The sequence below is a fragment of the Giraffa tippelskirchi genome, chromosome 5 (assembly GCF_054371585.1).
Source record: "Giraffa tippelskirchi isolate mGirTip1 chromosome 5, T2T-mGirTip1v1.2.pri, whole genome shotgun sequence".
NCBI classification, from domain to species: domain Eukaryota; kingdom Metazoa; phylum Chordata; class Mammalia; order Artiodactyla; family Giraffidae; genus Giraffa; species Giraffa tippelskirchi.
The window spans coordinates 123379916-123403304 of record NC_137279.1 but is presented as its reverse complement, the minus strand read 5'-3'; the positions used below and the strand labels follow the sequence as shown (position 1 = coordinate 123403304).

The 23389-nt window shown below is 37.6% G+C and overlaps 1 long non-coding RNA gene across 1 annotated transcript in view; it reads left to right on the top strand.

Moving 5' to 3' along the window:
- Nucleotides 1-4682: 4682 nt before the first annotated feature.
- Nucleotides 4683-23389, top strand: part of LOC145507308 (uncharacterized) — a 443470-nt gene continuing 424763 nt past the window's right edge. Inside the window, exon 1 of the long non-coding RNA XR_014054764.1 lies at nt 4683-4838. This is a non-coding gene — a long non-coding RNA (uncharacterized LOC145507308). The remainder of the gene's footprint in view (nt 4839-23389) is intronic.

Below are 23389 nucleotides of genomic sequence, written 5' to 3'. Positions count from 1 at the left end.
CGAGAGGGTTGGTCTGCAAAGAGTTCATTTTTAGCAGAGCATAACTGGGTATGGTCGGCGTACAGTTACAAAAGCTGCTGTTAGCCATCCAGTAGTGGATCCCAAACATGCTAATGGTGGATTAATTGAGGAAGATCTGACGTGCAAGCTTCATAGTCTCTTATTCATGACTTCCCAATGGGAAAGGACCAATGCCTTGTGGGACTATGGTAACATACAGTCAAAAAGCTGCTAAGAAAATGGCTGTGTGTTCACAGCACCTCTCTCTGATAACAAACATATGTCGACTAAAACGGTTTAGTAGAATGGGGGGTGGTGGTGGTGTTGGAGAATAAAATTTTCTTTCTCAGTATAAGCAACCTGATCTTCTTTCCTTAAAGAAATGCAAAAATAGATACCATATCTTTACCACAGTGGAAGAAAAAGGATGTTTTAAAAGATTTTTATCAAGATTAAATTCTGCCTTATAAAAGAAACGGAACACTCCTGTGCAGCAATTCTAAAAAAAAAAAAAAAAAATCTATTATCATATTTTTTTTCCTTACTGTGATCAGAGTAGATCCATAGCATGTGCAGTATATAGAAACTCAGCCCAGTTAATCCAACCAGGATTGACTGGATGTTGTTTAATGCTACGTACCCTTTTGACTTCCTGAAAGCAGGATGCCTCTTGGGCAAGACATTTTGCATCATTGAAAATTGACATAATGAACGTTAAGTGTGATTGCAGTGAGGAGATAGGGAGAGTTTTCTTTTTTAATTCTACAATTATTCCCTCTGGCTGAAACTCCTTTTGGTCGGTTTCCAGTCTTTCCTGATCAGCTGATGGGGGAGGTATAGGGAAGGGGAGGGAGTGGAGATATGGAGTCGGGGTGTGGAAAGGGAGGAGGAAGACTGTGGATTATCAATAGCCAGTAAATTCAGTTTTATTTGTAATAAAAAACTATGGCAATAAAAGAGGTCACTTACTAATTGCTTATCATGATATTTAAATATAAACCAGTTTTCAAAATTAACATCTTATATGTGGAAAGAAAATAGTGCAAACAATAGTGATTGTCCCTTATCCATTTATATTTTAAAATTAAAAAAGGATCTAGAGTTTATTATCCACATATGTGACATTCTTTTATTATCTATATACAAATAATCTATGTTTCCTCTATTTTTGTTATCCATTTGAATATTGAAAGGTGTTTATTTTGATTTGGCTGCCTTTGAGAACATAAATTACATATATTCATAGTAAAACAATTAGTGTTTAGGATAATTCTTGAGATAGCTGAATATGTCTTCTGAAACTTTGATAATCTCTTTAAGGGAAAAAAAAAAAACCTAACAGTTATGAATTAGATTAGTCTAAAAATATAGCTTGAAGACAAATCAAACAATTTACCTGATCTTTTGTTTCAATATACATTAATTAAGCACCCTTTCCAACCTACACAACATTCCAGGGTCACAGTCAGAAATCCAGGTCTTAATAGCTTAGCAGCCTTTGTTCTTATTCGTGTCAAGCTATTGCCCCCTGCAGGTTAGGCTGAAAGTGCAGGCAGAATTTGGCCAAGTCTGGTAAATTTATGGTAGTCATGTTACTCATTCTCTCCCATTACTTAAGTAGAGTCCACTTACTAACTTTTAAGTTTGTTTGCATCATAGTTTAAACTGTTTAGCAATAGCTAGTAAACTGAGAAAACCTGAAATGATATTTGTAGACAGATGATTTGGTTTTCTTTCTGAGAAGTGCTGGGTGGAGCAGATTATCTATTTTGTTGTCACACAGGAAGGCAGTACCCTGATGCACTCAATACAGTTTCTTCGTCTTTCCTTATCCTTTTTCCACAGACTCCAGCGAAACTTAAAAACAAATGTAACAGAATTGGAATTATGATTTCTCAACAATAAAGAAATGATCCTGGGTAGTTTACTACTTGATATCAGTGTGCTCTTGGTAAACTCAATGAAGTGCCTTCGAATCAAATCCTTTCAGACTCTTCCTACTACTGATGTGATGGGGGCAATTACACTGTTTTTCTTGGATATAAAATGGAATGTTATTTCAATGTTCATGCTCCTGCCACCTTATCCTCCTTTCCTACAATCAACTTTTTCCAAACAAGGCACCTCTCCAAGATGAAATAAATTTAATGTTGGCAGAATAGAAATTAAATTAAATCAACTTTCCCATAGTGTTAGAAAGTGGAGTGGGTTTATGAGACTGATTTCAGAAGGTTTATGGGAGGATTTTTATGTTTTCGAAGTAATGATATAGCTACTTACACTGAGTTGTAAAGAACCCTGCAATGGTATTTCCCTATTATTTAAATACATGTCTTATTGAACAATGACATATCATTATGCAAAATATCATTAATTTTAATGCCAAATTAGCAATCATAAGAATTATACCTAGTCAAATGTTAGAAGTATTATTTCCACATTTTGTCAAAGTAGTTAGAAATATGAAATGCATTCTGCTATCTTAGAGCTATTCTGAAATGCACACAAAAGATTTAGATGAGGATAGTGGCAAGACTCAGGGCTTTTTTGGAGAATTTTTTACCTTACTCACTGGTACTTTTTTCAGACCCTATGGAATAAAAACATGGGATAGGAACTGGTGATGACCATATCTTAAACAAATCTAAAAGCAAAACCAACCAAGCAAGCAAGCAACCAACCAAGTAACCAAAAAAAAAAAAAAAAAAACCTGAAAACGTATCCATGTTTTATTACATTTTTAAAGCTTGTTAAATTTCAAAAGGACACTACATCTTTAATTAAGGTCTTTCCCTCTATAGTTTATTAATACTCTTGAAGCAAAGAGAGGATTTGGGCTAGACTGTTTGACTATTAGTCGAAATAGTAGTGACTTGTTGCCTGCAGCTGACATATCTAGCTGTCTTTCAGTGGATACTTTTAAAGAAAATTCACCTTTCTTTAAAAATTACATTTCATATATTTGATATGATTACACATGATTTTATATGTAGAAGCACACTGCTATTGAGCCGAACAATTTTTAACTATTTTGAGTCAAATGTCTATCAAACGTCTATGGACAGTGTTGCTTTTAATTATCCTCCAGAGAAGAGATGGTGTCATTTGACCTGTGGGTCTGAATCAAGGGCAATAATTTTTAGTTCTCCCCATACAAGATGCAGCAGATGGCCTGCAAGTGCCCTGAAAAACACAATTCTTTTCCTCTTACTTTCACCGCTATCATTCTAAGTGTTTCTAAAGGATCCCAACAGGGTTCTAGAAACCTTGTTATGTTCTGTTACTGCCGGAATCTTGGGTTATTGACCATTCTTATCCTCAGAAGCGAAAGGCCAGGCAACCTTACTTATTTGCATCCTATGACTCAACTCAGTTTTCACTTGGCGGGCCAGAATGTGTGTGTGTGTGTGTGTGTGTGTGTGTGTGTGTGTGTGTGTGTGTGTGTGTGTGTGTGTGTGTGTGTGTGTGTGTGTGTGTGTGTGTGTGTGTGTGTGTGTGTGTGTGTGTGTGTGTGTGTGTGTGTGTGTGTGTGTGTGTGTGTGTGTGTGTGTGTAGGTTCATCCTGAAAGGGCTTGTTTCCAGAGGTTTTCAAATGCAAATAGAGTGGGAGTGGTGGGAGCGGTGGTGGAGCGCGGTATGTGGGTTGAGGGGATTTGGGGAGAGGGTGTCTCAGGCAGTAACTTTATACAAATTCAAGACCATCACTTCTGCTGCAGATCAAAACAAGGTAGATCTGAGAGACCTCTTAGAAAGATACAGTATCTTCCTCCTCTAGACCGAGGCCAGCTAAAGGCAGGTCCCAGTGCTCGCGCTGTTTGTAGAGAGGGTCCCGAAGACCTCCGGAGGCCAGTTCCCGCGGGCGGCCGGGGGCTCAACTCTCGTGTGGCGAAGGGCAGAGCGCTGGTCGGCAGGCTCGGTGCTCCATTGCCGAGGGAGGACAGCCGCCCGGGGCCGGGCTCGGCTCTTTCCCCGGACGCTCCGGAGCGGGACGAGGGCATCGTTTTAGCAGCCTCCACTCTAGTTTCAGCAGCTGCGGCCCTGCATCGTTGGCTCGGACCCGGGCCTCCTGGGGGAGAGTAAGGGAACGAAAACTCCACCTTCACTCTGGCTCTCAGATCGAGGAAAGGAAGCCAAACCAAGGTGTGGTTACACTGGACAACGATACACAGACCGTTGCCTCTTGGGTTGAGTCGGCCTGCATTTTGTAGCCACAGGAGAGCCAGGTGCGATCCGCGCGGGGACGAGGGTGTAGGGAATCGCCGCCCTCGCTCCCTCCTCACCGCTCTCCGGGGCCTCCCGCGCCCCGGCCGGCGACGTCTGCTCGCCCCCTCACACCCTCTCTGGGAAGGCTGCCCCGGGCCGAAGGCGACCTGGGCAGGAGGCCGGCGCGAGACGGCGCCGCGGCGCTCGGGAGCCGGAGTAAGGCGGAGGCGCGGACCTCGTTCCTGAAAACGCTCGACTTCTCCAGAATTTGCCAAGTGTCAAGCAGCTCCAGGAAGGCGAGCTTTCGGGGAAAGCCACTATGTGGCTCACCTCGTTTGGTCTCTGTCAAGCCCTCGCCTTCCTCTTCTCTCCCGATCCTCTGCGCTCCCGGGGTCCCCGGCCGCGCGGGCTGAGATCCGGCGGAGAAGGTAGAGCGGCTTTAGGCAGGGCGAAGGGGCCCCCTGCTGGCCGGACGCGGCAGAGCGACGACCGCTCCGGGTTCCCGCCGCCCCGCCGCGCCCCGCCCCGCTGCGACCCTCTGCGCCCCCAGCGCAGGGGCGCGTTAAAAGAAAGAGAAAACAAAACAAAACAAACACGGCGCCAAAATCCACTCTCACCTCGTCTACTGCTTAAAGGTAAGTGTGAGGCCAACCTCTCCCACGCCCCTCTCTGACCCTCCCTCTGGTCCTCTGGGCTGAGATCTGGGGGAGACAAAGGGGCGACTCTCCCCCCCACACACCCATAACCTCCCCCCTAAAAGATCATGGCTGCTTTTGAAAGCACGTTTTGCAAGCATCAATATTAAACAAGACACAACACATGCACACACATACAGACACACACACAGACACACACACACACACCCTCGACCAAACCCACACTTACCAGTCCGGAAGAGGGCTACTGATGTGCGTGTTTCTGGAAACATTTCATTAGCTGTTGAAGGAAACGTTTACTGATCCTTTAGGTTGTAGGCAACACCAGTAATTCTACAGATTGGAAAGAGGAGGGAAGAGGAAGAAAGAGTCCCCTTAGTTTAATCCTACCTGGACGTGAGTCCTATTCTCAGTCCCAAGTCCTCGCGTGGGCAGAAAAGTTTTCATCCTTCTACTGAGGAGGAAGAGAGAGATTCAGCCATTTCTAGGGGGGTGGTTTCCTGTGTCCTGCTCCCATTCCTCACCAGAGAACAGGGGTGTGTGTGGGGGGTGTTTGTTTTGTGTATCTAGACAATTCATGACTTAGTTCTGTATGGCATTTTGAAATTAGTTTAACCTTGAAATAGGCTCTATGCTTTGAGTGGCAGATTTTTCTGTGCTTAGGTACAGGTTATTAGAAATCACAATGTTTCTTTCTATTCAGGCAACCTTGAGTTAGAGATGGGCATAATGTCTTATTCTATGACTTTCACTGATGTCTGTTGCCTCCGGATGTCTAGTGTCTTTGGAGAAGGAGCAGAGTTTAAAAAACTTGTTATATAAGTTTAGGCAAATAATAGTTATAAATCTAGTAAAAGAACAGTTTGCTTCTTTCTTCACACAGTCTTTGGAGGAGAGACTTAAGGATTTTGACTGTCTCTGGAGACTGGTTTATAGTAGGCAAGATCTAGGAGAGTATCTTTTGAAATGGTATCTGTTTTTTAGTTTTCGTATTTTCAGATGGATGACAGAATATTTGATCTGCTAATAGGAAAGGGAATAAGGCTGATTTAAAGTGAGATCTGGTACCTCTTTTATAGCCAACAATACAGAAGATCTGAGCAAGTCATAGGGGACTAGAATTCTGGAAGATAACAATGACAATTAAAATAATAACTAACGTGTGGAGTGTTTACTTACTACGAGGTGCTAAGTTGCAGCCTTTACTTTCATTATCTCATTTAATTCTCACTACAGCCTTATAGATAAGGTACTGTTACAGTCTCTCATTTTATAGACCAGGAAAGTAAAGCTTAGAAAGTTTAATTTATTTGACTAAGGAGACAACAAGTGGTCATCAGAAGAACAGGGATCTGAAAAGTAGGCAGTAGGAGAGAGATCTTGAGAAATGATGCTTGTTGTATTGAATTCAAGCTGGTAATATACTAATGTTTTAAGTCTAAATTTTAGTCTTTCATAAAAAAAGATAATCTTTTCTGGAAAGAAAACATTAGATAAAATGGGAGTACTTGTTGAAAAAAAATGCTGGTCATCAATTCCCTATCCCTATCTCAGATGAGAAAACTGAGAGAATGAATCAACTTAGTTACCTGGCAAGGTGCACAGCCAGGCCTGGAAACCAGATTTTCTGATTCCAGCCCCTCAATTTCTTCTACTTAACCACACTGTCCAAACACTGAAAGAGCCTTGGTTTTTCTTAAAATGCTAAACAGTAAATCATAGACAGCTCAGAGTCCATATATCTTAGTGAGTAAGCTTTCTTTTACTTTAATTGTGAATACCTTTTTAGACTTGAAAGGATGCAAGTGTAGAAATTGTGCTATTCTCAGTGATGAATTAAATGAGATAAAAACGACATCAGCTTTACTTGAAAAGCAGTTAAAATGATATCTGAAAGACCTGAGTACAATTTTAGTCTTCTCCACCCCCCAAGACATATCTTACTACCCCAGTTAAGTCATTCCACGTTCATTTCTGCTAGCTTCTGTTCATGAAGGAGTTTAACACACACAAGATTTTGGTACTTTTCATCTCCATTCATGTATTTTTTCTTTGTTCTGTGAATGGTTACAGTAAAAATGTCAAAACAAATCTCTAGGGTGGCCACTTTAATGACAAACATATATAAAATTAATTCGCAAGAGATTTTAGATTGGCATCCACATTTTAAGGCACACTTACAGTGCACTGAAGTATATTGTGTAGAACTGATTTACTCTGTGTTGTCAAGTTAACTCAGGTACCGAATGTGCTTCATAAAATGGTCTTAGGGTTCCTTCATTTTCAGTAGGGCTCAAAGTATCAGAAGAAGCCAGATGAACTGCCCTAAGTTACTGATTGGACTGCAGCCCATATGTCTCATCTTTCTCAGTCATTTGTGTGCAAATTATTTGGCTGCGTGGCCTCCTGTCAAATCGGGGATCTGTGATTTTTTCCAAACGTTTAATTTAGTTGAAAATGATTGTTAATGTCAAGTTGGGAATTTTTTCTCTCCTACCTCTCATTAAAACCATTACTATCAATATCAGTTTGGAACTATTATGTTATATAATAAAACTTGCTTGTCTGTGTGAATTTGTACCATAAACACTTTCACAGATTTTTAGACCTGAAAGGCTTTTGGAAATTATCTAGTCCAATCATTTTATTTTACTGATGGATAAATTGATGTCCTGAGAGGTAATTCAGAATTCGCTAGGTCAACTCTCTAGTTAAGGGAAGAATGAGAAATGGAACCCAGGTTTTCTGCATTCAGCCTCTAAGGCAAGTGCATTGCCACAGCATCATGTTCCTTCTTTATTTAATTGTCAGAGATTCAGTCACTCATTCAACAACTAGTTATTGCCATGAACTTGGCAGCTTTCCTAGGCATTAGAAATCAACACAAGAAAAAATAAAACAATCCAGAAAAAGGCTTAAATTTTTTGAAATTTATATTTTAATGGTGGGTAGAATCAAATGCCAATCTTAATAATGGTTATAAAGACATTTTTCTTAAAGTTACCTTTAATGTGTTATAATGTGTATGGCAGCAAAAGTATGCTGATATTCTTACACATTTCCTGTGTAAGAAATCTGGGGGTACCCTATGTGCCAAAGAATTAATTGACTAGAAATTGGTGAGTGGACAAAGCACACTGTAACCAAGTAGGTACTGCCCTTTCAGGTGATCTATTCATGGATAAGGTGTAATACTTTTCCAGAGTCTTCTTGTGATTTGTGATTACTTGCCTGTGAGATAGCATGGACTTGTGCAGGAGCTGGGATAAAGAAATAATAAAGAGATTAAAGAAGAAATTATTCAACAACGTGTTTTTTAAAAATGACACATTTTCGGATGTATATTAGATGCCCTAGCAGATAAACCAAAGGGCCAGGAAGGTGCTAGCTTGAGAGCTTAAGGCAGAAGCCTCAGGTTGGTTTTTGTGATAAACTCAACTTTCCTCTCTAGAATATGATATATAATAGCCCCTTCAACCCTATCATGGAATAACTGGGGAGGGAAAGATCTAAAAAGTTCAACCCTGTAAAATTCTGGATCTCACTGTGAGATTCTTCAAAAATATTTTTCAGAAAATAGAACAGACCATTACAGACAAAACATACACTGGATGTTGAAATGAAAATTTACCGACTGATGAGGATACAGCAGCTTCCTAAAAATCCCTCCCCTGCTGCTTCCCCTGCAAGAATTTTGCTTGTCAGCGTTTAAACATTGAGGACCAATGGCCAATTGTCTCATGTCCACATTCATTTACCACTAGTGAGGGGAAGATTTTTTCCACAGGGTTTTACTGTATTTTGCTTAGTAATGAAATGAAGGTTTTTGGGGGGTTTTTTTTTGACAGATATATAGAGTTGAGCTTTCAGTAATTGGGGGGAGTGAAGATGGGGTAGGGAGAAGAGAGTTTTTTGTCTGATAAAACAAGGGGAAAAAGTACATTTAGCCACTAAAATTCTTTTGTGCTCTTCCCTGCCAATTTAATTTGTATTTGTTCTCAGTTCCAATGAAGCAATAATATAACACATTAGTTGTAATGTAGTTAATAATAGAGTGTAATATATTAGCAATAGGGTAATTTGGCTATTTAACATTTTATCAATGTATGTGTTAGTCATGTGATAGACAGGACTGGCTAAAATGAACTATTGGATGACTATTTCATAGTTAGGGTTGTGCATGCATGCTAAGTTGCTTCAGTTGTGTCTGACTGTTTGTGACCCTATGGGCTGTAGCCTGCCCAGCTCCTCTGTCCATGGGATTTTCCAGGCAAGAATACTGGAGTGGGTTGCCATGCCCTCCTCAGGAGATCTTCCCAATTCAGGGATTGAACTTGCATCTCTCATGTCTCCGGCATTGGCAGGCAGTTCTTTACCACCAGCACCACCTGGAAAGCCCTATAGTTAGGGTCACCCAAACCCAATTCAGTGTATTGTAAACTGTCAAGGAACTCTTGGAGAACTTCTCTTTCCTGTTGCCTGGATGCCACGTGTTGGTATCAACTAAGGAAATGATTACATTATATTCTCCAGAGAGTCACTGATCTATTTCCTGCCTCCAAATGTAACCAAGATTACACTACAACTACATGAAGTGTTGTGTTGGAGATAAATGGTTGAATTTTTATCCCTAGTACCTGTATCACTGAGGCTAGAAGTTAGAACTAAAGAGCTCTGAATCTCTGATTTTTGTGCCCACAGACCCTCTGAAGAAGCAATAGCATCCTCCTCTTCTAGGATCACTGAAAAAGTAGCAAATCTTAAATAAAGGAAAACATGAGACCTCAGACCATTTTTTTATCTGCTTTGAGATCTGAGTAAGCTTATGGAACAGTTATGTTAGCGCTCCCAAGTGATGTGATTGAGGTTATCTTTCTGGAGGGGTGAAAAGGTCTTTGTGAGACACCCAACTTTTGGAGCCTCCTCTCTGTAGAAAGACAGGAAGGAAGGAAGGTGGGAGGAGGAGAGGAGATAAGAAGGAAGGAAGTGATGGAGGGATGAAGGGGAAAGGGAAGGTAAAGGAAGGAAAAAGAAAAAGGGAGGAAGGGGAAAAATGCTTTGACTTGAGGTTGAGTGACAAGAGAAACTTTCAGACTTCAGGTTTATTTTCTCTGCACTAGGTATATAATAATATAGTTTTTATATCTTTTAATCCATACTTAGCTAGGCATTAAACACTAGGAATAATCTGTTTATAGAAAATAAAGACATTTCTATTTGAAAACAAATGGAAAAAATAATTATTTTTCCGCTAATGTGTACCCTTGTAATTGATCAGATGCATCCAAGAAATTTTGCCAGCATTTGAACACTCTGTAGGTGTTGTTGCTGCTCTAGATTTGTCTGCAAGAGGAATTGGAAATGGTATTTACCTTTTAATTAAACAAAGCATCTTGCAAATTAAACACATGTTCTTGCACATCAAAATTTAGTTAACATCCTTTTCATTGTTCATCCTGCTGACACTCTGACAGCATCACGAGTCCACACACAATATAGAATCACTCTGCTCCCCCCTCCCCTGCACTTTGCATTCCTCGGAGTAGATGATATCACATGCTAGAGTACACTCGGTAACTGACTTCTAATAACTGAGCAGCTTTCCTATTTAATGTACTTAATATTTTGTAAAATATGGGACTGCATTGGTGTGTCCAGAACCTGGAAAGCTTTGGACATTGATCTGACATATGTCTTATAATCTTACACTGGAAATATGACAGTGAATGACAGAACACCTTAGAGGAATGTAAGAAGCTGATAAAGGCAGAAGCACTGCACATGAATGCAGAGTCTGGTTTCTAATAGCTACATACTTTTTTACATGCATACCAGTAATTTGACATTTATAATTCACTGTGGAGCTGAATTTCTGTCATTTTCTTACTGTCAAGTCTTCCACATTTTGAAATAAATGTCCCTTCTAATTATTATATGAATTTGAACTCCAACATTCAATTTTTTCCCCTGTCCCTTATAATGGAGTACTACATTTAGCTGAAGTCTGATGTGTAAGACCGTTTAGGAAATGTGATCATTTCACATGTATTCCCACAGAACTGTACATGGGAACCCCTTTCTTGATTGTACTCTGCCTTACTTGTGAGAGTATGATTTAAAACTCCTCCATCAGTACTATTTCCAAGAAAATAAAGTTATTAATGGCAGAATGAAACTGAGATAATTAGGATATAGTCTTAATGGAGCAAAATTCAGAGTTTTTTCAGTAAAGCAAAACTGTGGTTAACGACTGTCAGTTGTACTGGTGCTCATCAATCTCTTTTATCTCTGTTTATTTATGGTTTATATAACTGAAATAAAGTCATTTCCTTAGAATATTGCCAAAGGAGAAGTGCTTTCTGCTGTGAAAAACATCATCTCAGAATAAAGTTAAATAAAATCCAAGGTGAGATGAGGTCTTCTCTTATCCTTATGACACTGTGAAGGTTTTTTTTTTAACGTTGAGAGATTATTTTTACTATCAGTGTTTAGTTTTAAGGTTTAGGTAAAGAGTATGTTGAAGAGATGCTACTCATGTAAGAAATTGCTTTGAGGCACAGAAATGATTGGTATGGATATGGTGGAGGAAAGGGTGAGCAGCCCTTGGTGTCCTCATAAAAAGCTTCAGCTTAAAGGAATCAGCTACACATAATCTTGCTCTGCCATAACCAAGTTTTAAAAAACAGAAGTAAATAACAGTACAATGTGCAAATACAGAATTTTATGTTTTAAATTGATACTTATAAAAATATTGGTAGTATGATGCATGTTTGTTGATTAAAATGTCTTCACACATAAGGATAAAATGTCCTTACTTGATTTCTAGGAAATGAATAGAATGTGAATGCTGAATGCATGCAGATAGTACTTACAATAACCAAATTCATTTCCCTAAATTCAGATAAGAACAAAGATGATGAACTTTGGCTAGTGACTGAGTTTTAAAATGTTATTATTTGCTTTTATACCAGCGCAACTTCTGTCCCCTTGTTTAAACACTTCACAATTTTCCAACTGTAAAGAAAATCTATGCTAGCCAACAAGTTTCAGGAATATTGATTGGAACTTTCACTGATGTGTAAAATGTGCCTGAACTATAGTCGTAGATTTTCCGTCTGAAAAAAAAATTTTTTAAGTTTCATATTGATCCGTGTGCCATTTGGTTTTCACTAGGCTTATGAAAGATAAAGCCTTGATTTAACTCTTCATAGAGCCATCCAATGTGTAATAATTTTTAAAGTGGTGTATAAATAATTTTTAAAGTGGTGTATAAGGCTTCTTTCTTCTAGAATAATTTTATAGCATATTTAATAATGTGCTATCATTTTATGTATCAATTTACAAAAAGATAAATGAGAATTAAAAAAAGAAAGCAGCATCTTTATGAATCCTGACAAGATGGCCACTGCTTCTTTGGTTTTTGCTAAATACCAGGCACTGTGCTGGAAACACGACATATCCCGTTGCATCTTACAGCAGCTCCATGTGGAGGTACTCTGAGGGGACTGAGGCTTTTGGAGACCGAATGCCTTGTTCAAGCCCACCCATCTGTAGAAAGTGAGAATTGGTTTCAAATCAAGTTCTGACATGGGAGGCAAGGCTCTTATATACATTGCTGTGTGTATACTCACAGTCTCATTTACCACATGCCAGACTTTGTCCTTAGTAATTTACAGGGTGTTAAATGCATCTTCTTTAGCACCAAACCTAAATCATAGATCGAAGACAAGAATCTTGACTCAAAAGGTACTTCTCTGTTTAGGCTGAGTGGGGAAATATGTAGGTAGGGTCACCTAAAGCAAATATGCTATTAATAATAAGTGGGCCAAGTATGTTTTCAGTGCCTTTTCGTTCCTACTTTCATCCCTCCCCCAAGTATGTTTCCCATTTCCATAGAACAAATTATCAGGAGAAGTTACTCCTGCCAAAAATGTGAATTTAAGTAGAGAAGTCTAGAAAATGGAATGGAAGTCAAACTCTGAGGAAACAGATTCCTTAGAATTGTGCATTCATTCACCCATTCATTCATTTGTTTTAAAGTATAAAAGTCATTTGATACTTTATACCTCTGAGGACCAGAGAATGTCCTGAAGATCATATAGTTCAAGGGTAGGAAACAAGAGCCCCTCCAAATACGGCCCACAGTGTGGTTTTTCCCCCATTACATTTTATTTTGAAAAATGGAATTTGAATGCCTTTAGGTGGGGCATAGATGCCTAGTACACCATTGACCCTCACCACCAATTCCACCATACTCTCATCCCTAGTACACCATTGACCCTCACCACCAATTCCACCATACTCTCATCCCTAGTACACCATTGACCCTCACCACCAATTCCACCATACTCTCATCCTTTTTCCACACATTCCCTACTTAGCTCCTCAAATCATTTTAAGATTATCACTTCAGATAATCCACACACAGAAAATTTTTAACTGACTCTGAATAAGTAGGTTCTTTCCCCAAAGTCAATACCATACCATCTTATTCTATTCAACACCTAGGACAGTGTTTTGTACATAGGAAGCTCAATAATATTTATTGAGTGAATGAATTAATACGACAGACTTAAGATTGCAACCTAAGTGTCCCTGATGCAATCCAGTGTTTGTTGTACCTTATCATTTAATCCTTAGGAAGAACAGGCAACAGCTCTACTTCTGTGCACAGGAAATTTGGCTCTGTGTTTCTGTACATGATTTTTCTTTTACTGCCTAAATCAAATGAGGCCTAAACTAAAAGCAGTTCAGCTCGAGAAGATTCATTCAAAGGTTGGTTTCAAGTTGAAATCAAGTAAACATAGCCATTAAATATATAGTACTTTTCAGAAGACCCAGAAATCACGTTTACTTCCAATAAAGTCATGATTATTGACGTAGTACACTATCTTCATCCCCGAGAATGAAAGGGACAAAGAAATATGAGACAAAGTGAATGTCTTTGCCAGGCTTATCCAGAATGTTTTAGCAGCCTGGAGAAACCTTTGACCTGAGCACATTTTATAGCCAAACATACAGAAAAAAAAAAAAAAAGAATAACTGAGCCATTTATCTATCACTGTGATTAATCTATACTAACAGATGGCTATTTAGAAGACAGTTGATTCCTTTATCAGCATTCATTTGTACATTTTAATAGCTTTTATCTGATTGGAATGTCCTTTAGGGATAATTGTATAGAGTAGGAAAAGTTATGACTTTGATTGAAAATGAGTTTTTAAGGCAGTAACCATGTTGCCACAGGTGTGAGAGATACTCTATTTGGGCATATCAAGTCTACAAAGTCAAGGCACGGTTTGACATCTTATGTTGAACTGAGACCAGATCCTCATCTGCCACGTAACCCCTGCATGACCATCACATTACCATTACAAGCTGTTTCAAAGCCTTCAATAGTCCTGATTTTCTAAGGATAAGTATCAAAGTCCTGAGCATATCAATCAATGCTCACCATGTGGGATTCTCCGTAAATATTTTTTCAATAACTTTATGGATATTTGCTACCACATATTTATCTTGCATCCACCCAGTAATTCTCAAAGACCTCTGAGCCTTGTTTTGTTTTTTTTTACTTTCTCTATAATTCCTGGGAAAGCCCTTCTCTCACTTCAGGCTTGTCTATTTATGAAACTATTTCTGTCACTGTTCTTGAGCCCTCTGAAAAGTTTAAAGCAGTCACTCTCTCCCCTCTATTATATTGCACAGTGCTTTCTTGGTTGCTGTTATGCATATATCACACTTTACCTATTTTATAACTGTCACATACATGCCTGTATTACCTGTATTATAGATGTTAGATACATGCCTATGTTACCTGTATTACAACATTATATATTATATATATATATATACTTGTCTCCTAAAAATATGTAAGCTGAGAGGAAGTAGTGATATCGTTTGAGATATATCCATAATTCTATCATTTTTTTGCTTCTTTGTGACTATAAAGTGATGTTTTCTCTTTCCTAACTTTTTTGTTCTTTTCTTACTTAAACATTTAAAAAACTATGAAATTTGCACAACAAATATAATTTCATCTCTCAAGGTGATCATATTTATCTTGTTCATGCTGATATCATTAAAACACTTTTTAGGATCATCTCCTCTGGAATTGTTTTAAAAGTCAGTCTCATTATTTTCTGCTAGCCTTTACTTTTTGGTCTCCTTTTAGTTTGTTAAAAAATTTTAACTGATGTTCAAAATTTGAAGATTTGCAGCAATTGAAAAAAATCCTAAATGCCAAACAAGGGTTATTGGTTTATAAAAAGCAGTGTAATAATCCTTATAAACATATTGTGCAACCATTAAAATAATGATATTATGTAGGAAATTAGGAAATTACTTGTATAAAAACTGTTCATTGTCTTTTTTCTTTTTTGTTACTAGTGATTGTTTCACTTTCTCTTTTTTTAAATTAAACCTAAAGAGAATTTGAAAGAATAACTCAGTGGACACTCATATATTTTTGTTCTTGGTTCATTGATTATTAACATTTTATAAACATTTTCTTGGTTTTAATATTTATTTATTTATTTGGCTGTGTCAGGTCTTAGTTGCAGCATGTGGGATCTAGTTCCCTGACCAGGGATTGAACTCAAGCCCCCTGCATTGGGAGCGCAGAGTCTTAGCCAATGGACCAACAGGGAAGTTCTGTGTAAATGTTTTGTTTATTTGCTTTTCTGTTTCTATTTAGATTGATGGAGAGATAGGTGTGTGTGTGGGGGGGGTGGTGGATGAGTGGGTGTTATATGTGTGTGTTTCTTAGGCCCAGAGGAGTTTTCTTCACCTTTAGAGTCTAAACTCTAAAAAATACTGGTTTTATTAGAGTTTGTCTGGGTCAGTTTTCCCAGTTACAATGGGTCCTTTTAATATGAGAGTCAGGTCTTTTTTTATTACCAGAATTTCTTCCTTTTATTGTAACTTTATTTATTATATTTCATTATTTTTAAAATGCTCTGGGGATCAGATTATTTCTATTTTAAATATTCTATATTTTATATATTATTACATTTTCTCCATTTTTTTATGATTTCTTTTGTTTTCATTGATGTGGCTTTATGTTTGCATGTCTTTAATATCATTTATGATTATTATTATTGTTTTGTCCATTCTCCCTTATGAACCTTGTAATTTATTTTTTATTTATAAGATGATTTTTATCATTTTGAAAGTATCATTTCTTTGAGAGTGTCAGTTTTTACTTCATATCTTTTTTGTCTGTTTGTTTTAAAGTTTATAAACTATGATTTAAATTTTTAAAAATTTTGTAAATTTGTTTAAGGTTATTTAATTCAGTTTCTTTCTGCTTTATTGTAGTTTCATTAAGGAGAGTGTAAACTGAATTACTTTTATTTGAACTTTCCATTTTCCTTGTACAGTACAGTAGTTTTGTATGAATGTTGTTGGACATCTTTAAATGTGTTTGATTTTCTTAGACCAGAGGTAAGTTTTATGCAGACAAAGGAGATAGGTAACCTATTAGTTCAAGAGTACTTCCTTCTTCTGATATAGTAACATTAATTTTCTTTCACCGGTTTCATTTTTTTTCTCTTGAGGAGGTGGATGATTCTGTCTTCTGATTTTGTAACTTAGTTCAGGCCTTTTAACTTCCATCTCTTGCTTGCTTCTTTTTCAACACCCTCAAGCTCCAAGGGGACCTCTTTCCTTCTGGAAGTGGTGCTTTCTGAAGACTACTGTTACTGGTCTTATGCGCTTTATCTCTTTCCTTTTGATTTTGTGTGTCTAGATGTAGCAGGTCCTGTTTGAGCAATAAAGGGTGTACATCACAACCATTTGCAATAATCAGTGACCTTCTTCTTTTCCTAAGCATTTTCGATCAACGAAAAGGAAATGTTTATGGAAGAAAGAAAATAAAATTCGTTGAAGGTAGATAGCTTTATATTGCAAAATATTTGTGCAACAATGACTACAAACACATTTAGAATGTTTGGATAATTACTCCAAATGTGTCACAAGAATTATGACATTGTTCTCCCTCAAAAGAGCATGATGAAAGTAAATTGAAAGTACATAAGAAAGGGGATATCCTCCAGGTGCTATCAGTCTTGATTTGCTGGTGTTTTAAGAGTTCTGAGCTTTTTTAGAGTTCAAGAGAATTAAAGTGAAACAAAATTAGCAAATTCACAATTAAATTAAACTGTTGACAATTAGAAAATTTGATAATGTAAGACTGTAGATTTGTATTATTGAGAATTTTTGTTCATCTCATTTCGGAGCTATGTATTTCTCCTTAAATGGAAAAGCCTAGTATTTTATTCTTAAGTATGAGCTTTCTGATAACATGATCAAAATCAATCTTTTCTCACCCTTTTTCTCTCCATTATTCAGACTTACAATGCTGTGTACCAAGCATCTCTTATTCTGCTTGGACACATGGAGTAATTGTGACCATGATATCTATGTTCGTCAAGGAAATGTGAGCAAAAGTGCTGTGTGTCCTTCTCCATGGAAATACTGAGAGCCAGAGTGCAATGTACCCCACTTTTTGCCTGAGAAACTTCTCTCTTCACCTAGGTCCTGGACTGAGGGAGATGAAGAGCAAGGCCCTCAGCTCCCTCCATTACCATCCCTCACACATCCACATGACAGGTAGAGTGACAGAAGTTAACTCAGATTTTGTTTTTAACTACAGTAGCCTATCTTGTAAGCCTATAGGCAAGGAAAGTTACATTCTTCATGCAAGTTTAGCATTTTGGAGTTGGTGGAAATTTTGCACGAAAGGTCAAACATTTCATATTATATGATGTATATTATATAAACATATATAGCCGTACAGGGGCTTTCCTGGTGGCCCAGTCTTAAAGATGGAGAAGGAAATGGCAACCCACTCCAGTGTTCTTGCCTGGAGAATCCCAGGGACGGGGGAGCCTGGTGGGCTGCAGTCCATGGGGTCACTAAGAGTCGGACACGACTGAGTGACTTCACTTTCACTTTTCACTTTCATGTGTTGGGGAAGGAAATGGCAACCCACTCCAGTGTTCTTGCCTGGAGAATCCCAGGGACGGGGGAGCCTGGTGGGCTGCCGTCTATGGGGTCGCACAGAGTTGGACACAACTGAAGCGACTTAGCAGTAGCAGCAGTCTTAAAGAATCCACCTGCTAGTGCAGGAGACGCAAGTTCGATCCCTTGATTGGAAAGATCCCCAAGAGTAGAAAATGGCAACCCACTCCATTCTTGCCTGAGAAATTCCGTGGATGGCAGAACCTGGAGAGCTACAGTTGTGGGGTCACAAAAGAGTTGAACATGACAGCACAGCAACAACAATAATAACCATATGTGTTTTTATAATTTAATAACGTAGCATTTTATTTCTTCAAACCCTCAAGCTAACTCATTCTTGAGAATCCATAAGGTCAATTCCCTTTGCAGGATTTCCTCCCATATTTGTATGGTTGGCTCCTAACCATCCTTCCGGTCTTCGTTAGGCTAATGTCTCATCTCTCCAGAGGCTCCTTCCCGGTCACCCTGTCTAAGTAGATCCTGACCTGTTACCTTTTATCACAGCATCATGTCTGCATTTTCTGAGCTTGCAAGTAGATACTTATTCACCTGTTACATGTTTATCATCTCACCATCCAGCCTGTCAGCTCCATGAATCTGTATATGTCTTCTTCACCACTGTATAACCTGTACATGGCAAAATGACAGGTTCAAAATAGACAATCAATGCATATTCAGCGATTAAACAAATGACAGTTATTCTAATAATTGTACATAGAATAGTTGTAACTCTAGTTATACAGTATTTTATATAATCATGAATTATAACATTTTCCCCCTAAAACATCAGTTCTTTTAAGCTGGTTATAGAATTATGGGAACAGAAATAGTTCGGAGGTTTTGTTTCTTATTCAAAAGATATTGGTCATCATCATCATTATTATTGTTATTATTATTATTATTTACTCTTTGGGGCACCTGTGAATTTTTAACAGGAAAATACCAATCGAGTATATTATTAGCATGATGTAAGTGTTAACTAAGAAGTCTGCCTGTAATTGTGCTAGGATAGCCGGTACATTTTCAATTTAGGTTGACAGTATAAATGATCTAGGCACTACAAATGTCTGTTTAATAGGAATAAATTTTATTATAAAACCCTGCACATATAATATCTAAACATATGATTGGAAAAGTTTCTGGATAATTTTCATTAAAATTATCATTTTACTAAACAATAAAATTATTTAGAGTGTTCAATTTATTTGACTTCACTGGACCAATGCCAGACCCAGTCTTTGGAGTTTACAGTTAGTGTTAATGCTTTTTGTTAAGGACTTTCAAAGTGTAAAGCATATAGTTACATTGTTTTTGGAGTGTAGTTAATGTTGTGAATGTAAATATTTTATGTTACAACATTTTCTGTGAAGTTAGACTTTCACTAATTCCATATTAGCAAAATAGTGGTATAAGACTACAATATGGTTAAAGAATAATTTCAGAAACAATGAAGACATTAAATTTGTAGTTAACATACTTAGAATGAGCCTTTTGTATGTAATCAAAATAATGATAAATACCAAGGATTTATGGATTAGGCTCAAAATTTGTTTTAAGAAATCCTTAATCCAAGAATTCATAAATAACTGTACACACACACACACACACACACACACACACACACACACACACACACTCATGCCATTTTAGCTAGTTTAAGCAGGAAATACTTTACTAGAGAACACAGGAAAATCTTCCTGGTGGAGACTCTGCCTGCAACGCACAAGACCTGGGTTCAATCCCTGGATCTGGAAGATGCCCTGGAGAAGGAAATGGCAACCCAATCCATTTTTCTTGCCTGGAGAATCCCATGGACAGAGGAGCCAGACAGGCTACAGTCCATGGGGTGACAGAGAGTCAGACACACTTTCACATTTTGTATAGGAAGATCACACAATTTTTGGAAGGCTAAAAAAAGCCTCTAGTCTAAGCTTTCAGAAGTGACTTGAAACCAGAGGAGAACCAGGAGAAATGCTGTGTGTGCCATGTTCAGGAAACTGCACACCAAGGAAGCTTTCCTTTTGGCTGCTGACTCTACCATCACCCTGCTACTACCTTGGTGCACACCTGCAACCAGGATGGGTACCTCACACCCTACCTCTCCCTCTGACTTCACAACTCCCTTTCAAATGAAAGAGAAACTAAGCTACAAGAAGATACAGAATAGGTCATTTTTAGGTTTTGAACCTCTATCACTGAAGGGAGTGGGTAGTGAGAAAGCCTATACAACCCTTATTAATTTCAAACAAACTTAGAATTATACTATATAGACAACTTTGTGGCTTGTATTTTTTTGAGTTCAAGTTTTGTTACACTCATTTCTCACATCTTAAATATGTTATAAAATCACATTTTTGGATGACATGATTCAATTTATTGAAATATTTTTATCACCTTGATTAATAAATATAATTTTGCAAATTATTAGAAAAATGTAGTACAGAATGCATATGAAGTACTCAATATATATTTGTTGAATGAATGAATATCATATGAGGATCCAGGCTGTTAACAACGATACCATCTTAAATGCATGATATCTGAGGTCATTGTCATTCCTACCCATAGGATGGAGGGAAGAACTTAGAGTGCTGGTTTAGGGAACTTCAAGGATGAAGCTTGGAAGTAGCATATCTTATTCACAGCAATAACTTTTGCTGACATTCTGTGGAGGAGAAAAAGACACAGTCACATCTAAAGGCAAGGGAGAGGAAGAATAAAATGAAGTTACTAGGGTAGAAATTTTTAAGGACAGCCATCAACACAGCATGAGAAGGAATTAAAACTAATTTTTCTACCTTATCTATAAGGCCCTTCATACTCTGATTTTTCATTTGTTAACTTTATTTTTGAAACCATTGATTGTTTATAATTTATATTATTGCTATCTAATTTAACCTTAACCAACACTTTTTTTTTCTAGAAGGAGGGAATACATTAAGTGGAGACATGATGCATTTGAAATATTTTTTTTATCAGAACAGTTGACTATACAGTATAACCAAACATATTCTCTTCAACCATCATGATAAATGGTTTGCAGCCAATGCCCAACTCTGTTGAGACTGAACTTAGTTGTCTGAATTGAAATAGTTCTGTAAGCATCCAGACCTTTCCCATTCCCTTTGCTGCATCTATATCTATATCTATCCATCTATATATCTATATATATATATAGAGAGAGAGAACAACTTTGTTTTCTAAATTTCCTATCAGGAATCTACTAAAATGCAACCAGCTGGTTTATGGTCCTGTTGTTTTACTGACCTTACAATCTGATCTCGACTGTATCACCAACTGCTAGGAGTGCACCCCACCACAGGATCACTTTTCCAGTTCTTCATGAGATAGAGACAATGCTCCTTCCCCCTTTTATTCACAGCCTGCATCTTCTGTCATTAGGAAGATCATAAGTCCTGTTTAGTACATCACTAACTACATTATTGCTCAGCAAATTACTTCTATTTCTATGCCTCTGAAATACACACAGAAAATAAGACAAGGTAGGTCAGCTTGACAAATGTTGACTTTGACTAGAGAGAATTTATGTCTACTGCATTGGCTGAGATAAATTAGACTTAATCACACTTACCATCATCATTAATTTTCTCCCTAAATTTCTAAATGATAATAAATCAGTTAAAATGTATACCTACTCTAGAGTAAGCAACTCAGCCTTAAAGTTATTATACAACAAAAGGGATAAACTTCAAATTATTTATTTTTTATGAATAAAGAACATGTCATAAAGAGATAAAATGTGTATGATATCCAAAAAAATAGGCAAATACGACATTCATCTTAGCAAATTATCATCCAATTTGGATAATTGGGTATAATTTTTTTGTTTTAACAAAATAAATTGATCAGATAATCTAATGTATTAATTTGTAGTCAATCTGCTATGGACTATAGTCTTTTCAAAGATAAGGCTATTATTTATGTTAAAATCTTTTGTTAGTGATTTATCTAACCAAAATTATTTTCTTTGTCATAAAAAGGATAAGGTAGATCTTCATTATTTCCAATATCTTTAGCTTTGGGAAGGCTATTTTTAGGCATTTTGAGAAAAAATAAAAATAAAAAAAGAATAAGTATCATAGTGGGTTTCCCAAGTGGTGCTAGTGATAAAGAACCTGCCTGCCAATGTAGGAGACACAAGGGACATGGGTTCGATCCCTGAGTCGGGAAGATCCCCTGGAGAAGGGCATGGCAACCCACTCCAGTATTCTTGCCTGGGGAATCCAATGGACAGAGGAGCCTGGAGGGCTACAGTCCATAGTGTCACAAAGAATCAGACAGGACTGAAGTGACTTAGCACACACACAAGTATAGTAGTAATGACAACTCTTTATTCTGTGCTGACAGGATGCCAAATATCATGCTAAACAATCATTTAGCAAATGTTTTCTGAGGGTCTGACAGGTACTGAGCACAGAGTAGTGAAGAAAGAGCTGCAAGTCTCTGGAGTTTACATCTCAGAGGGTGGAAATGGACACTAAGTATGATTTTAGAGCATGTTTCTATTTGGTAAGTCCTAAGAAGAAAACAAGAAAGTAAGGGGAAACAAGATTGTTAGATAGGGGCTAAAATTTTTAAATTGAATGGTCATGATGGTGTTGAACATGGAGATGAGGTAAGATGAGGGCAATTACAGATGTACAGCCTCTATCTGTGCCGGGTTCTCCTTCCCCTCACTAGCCAGAGTTCCAAATCACTGACCTATGTTTACAGTTTGCTCTTAGCTCTTACCTTCTAGTTCCACTCGGGGCCCTCTCCCCTGTCTCAGGGTGAGCAGGACCTTTCCATCCGGGCAACAGTGTTACTTTTTCAGCTCAAATTGTAGACACTCTTCTCAAAGCCAACTAATTCCTAGCTCCACCAGGGTCTGTCCAGAGAATTCCCTTCCAGTTTTTTCTAGAAAGGCTAAACTCTTAGTTTCTCTTTAACACTCTAAATTTTCTCAAGTCTATATAATCTTAAAAGGACATGTGGATTAAGAAAACAACTTTCATTGACATATTATGTCATAAATTATGATGGCTGCTTTATGTTATATTTATGCATGTAAAAATACAAGGAAATAGATATTACTCTTCCATATATAGCTGAGGGAAATGAGGCTTGGTGAGGTTTGACTTGGGGCTCAAACCCATGCCAGAAATTTTTTGAAAAGGAAAGAGTTGCTTTTACACAATCTCTGTACCCAATCCCACCATCTCAACTCTTCAGACATCAGTTATACATTTGCCACTTTTTGAGAAAATGCAGAAATCCAATGTTTGTAGGGTTTGTATTATTTGAAACTGTTCATTTCAGGATTAGATTTGATTTTTGTAACAAAATATACCTGAATATGAAATTGTAATTTCAAAAGAAGAGCAGAGAATGTTCATCACACTGGCATTTTCAGATTTTACCTTCTCAACAATCCAATAATGTTTGTATTATTATTGTTTCCATTTTATAGAGAAGCAAAATAAGGTTTGAAATGGTCACATAAGAGG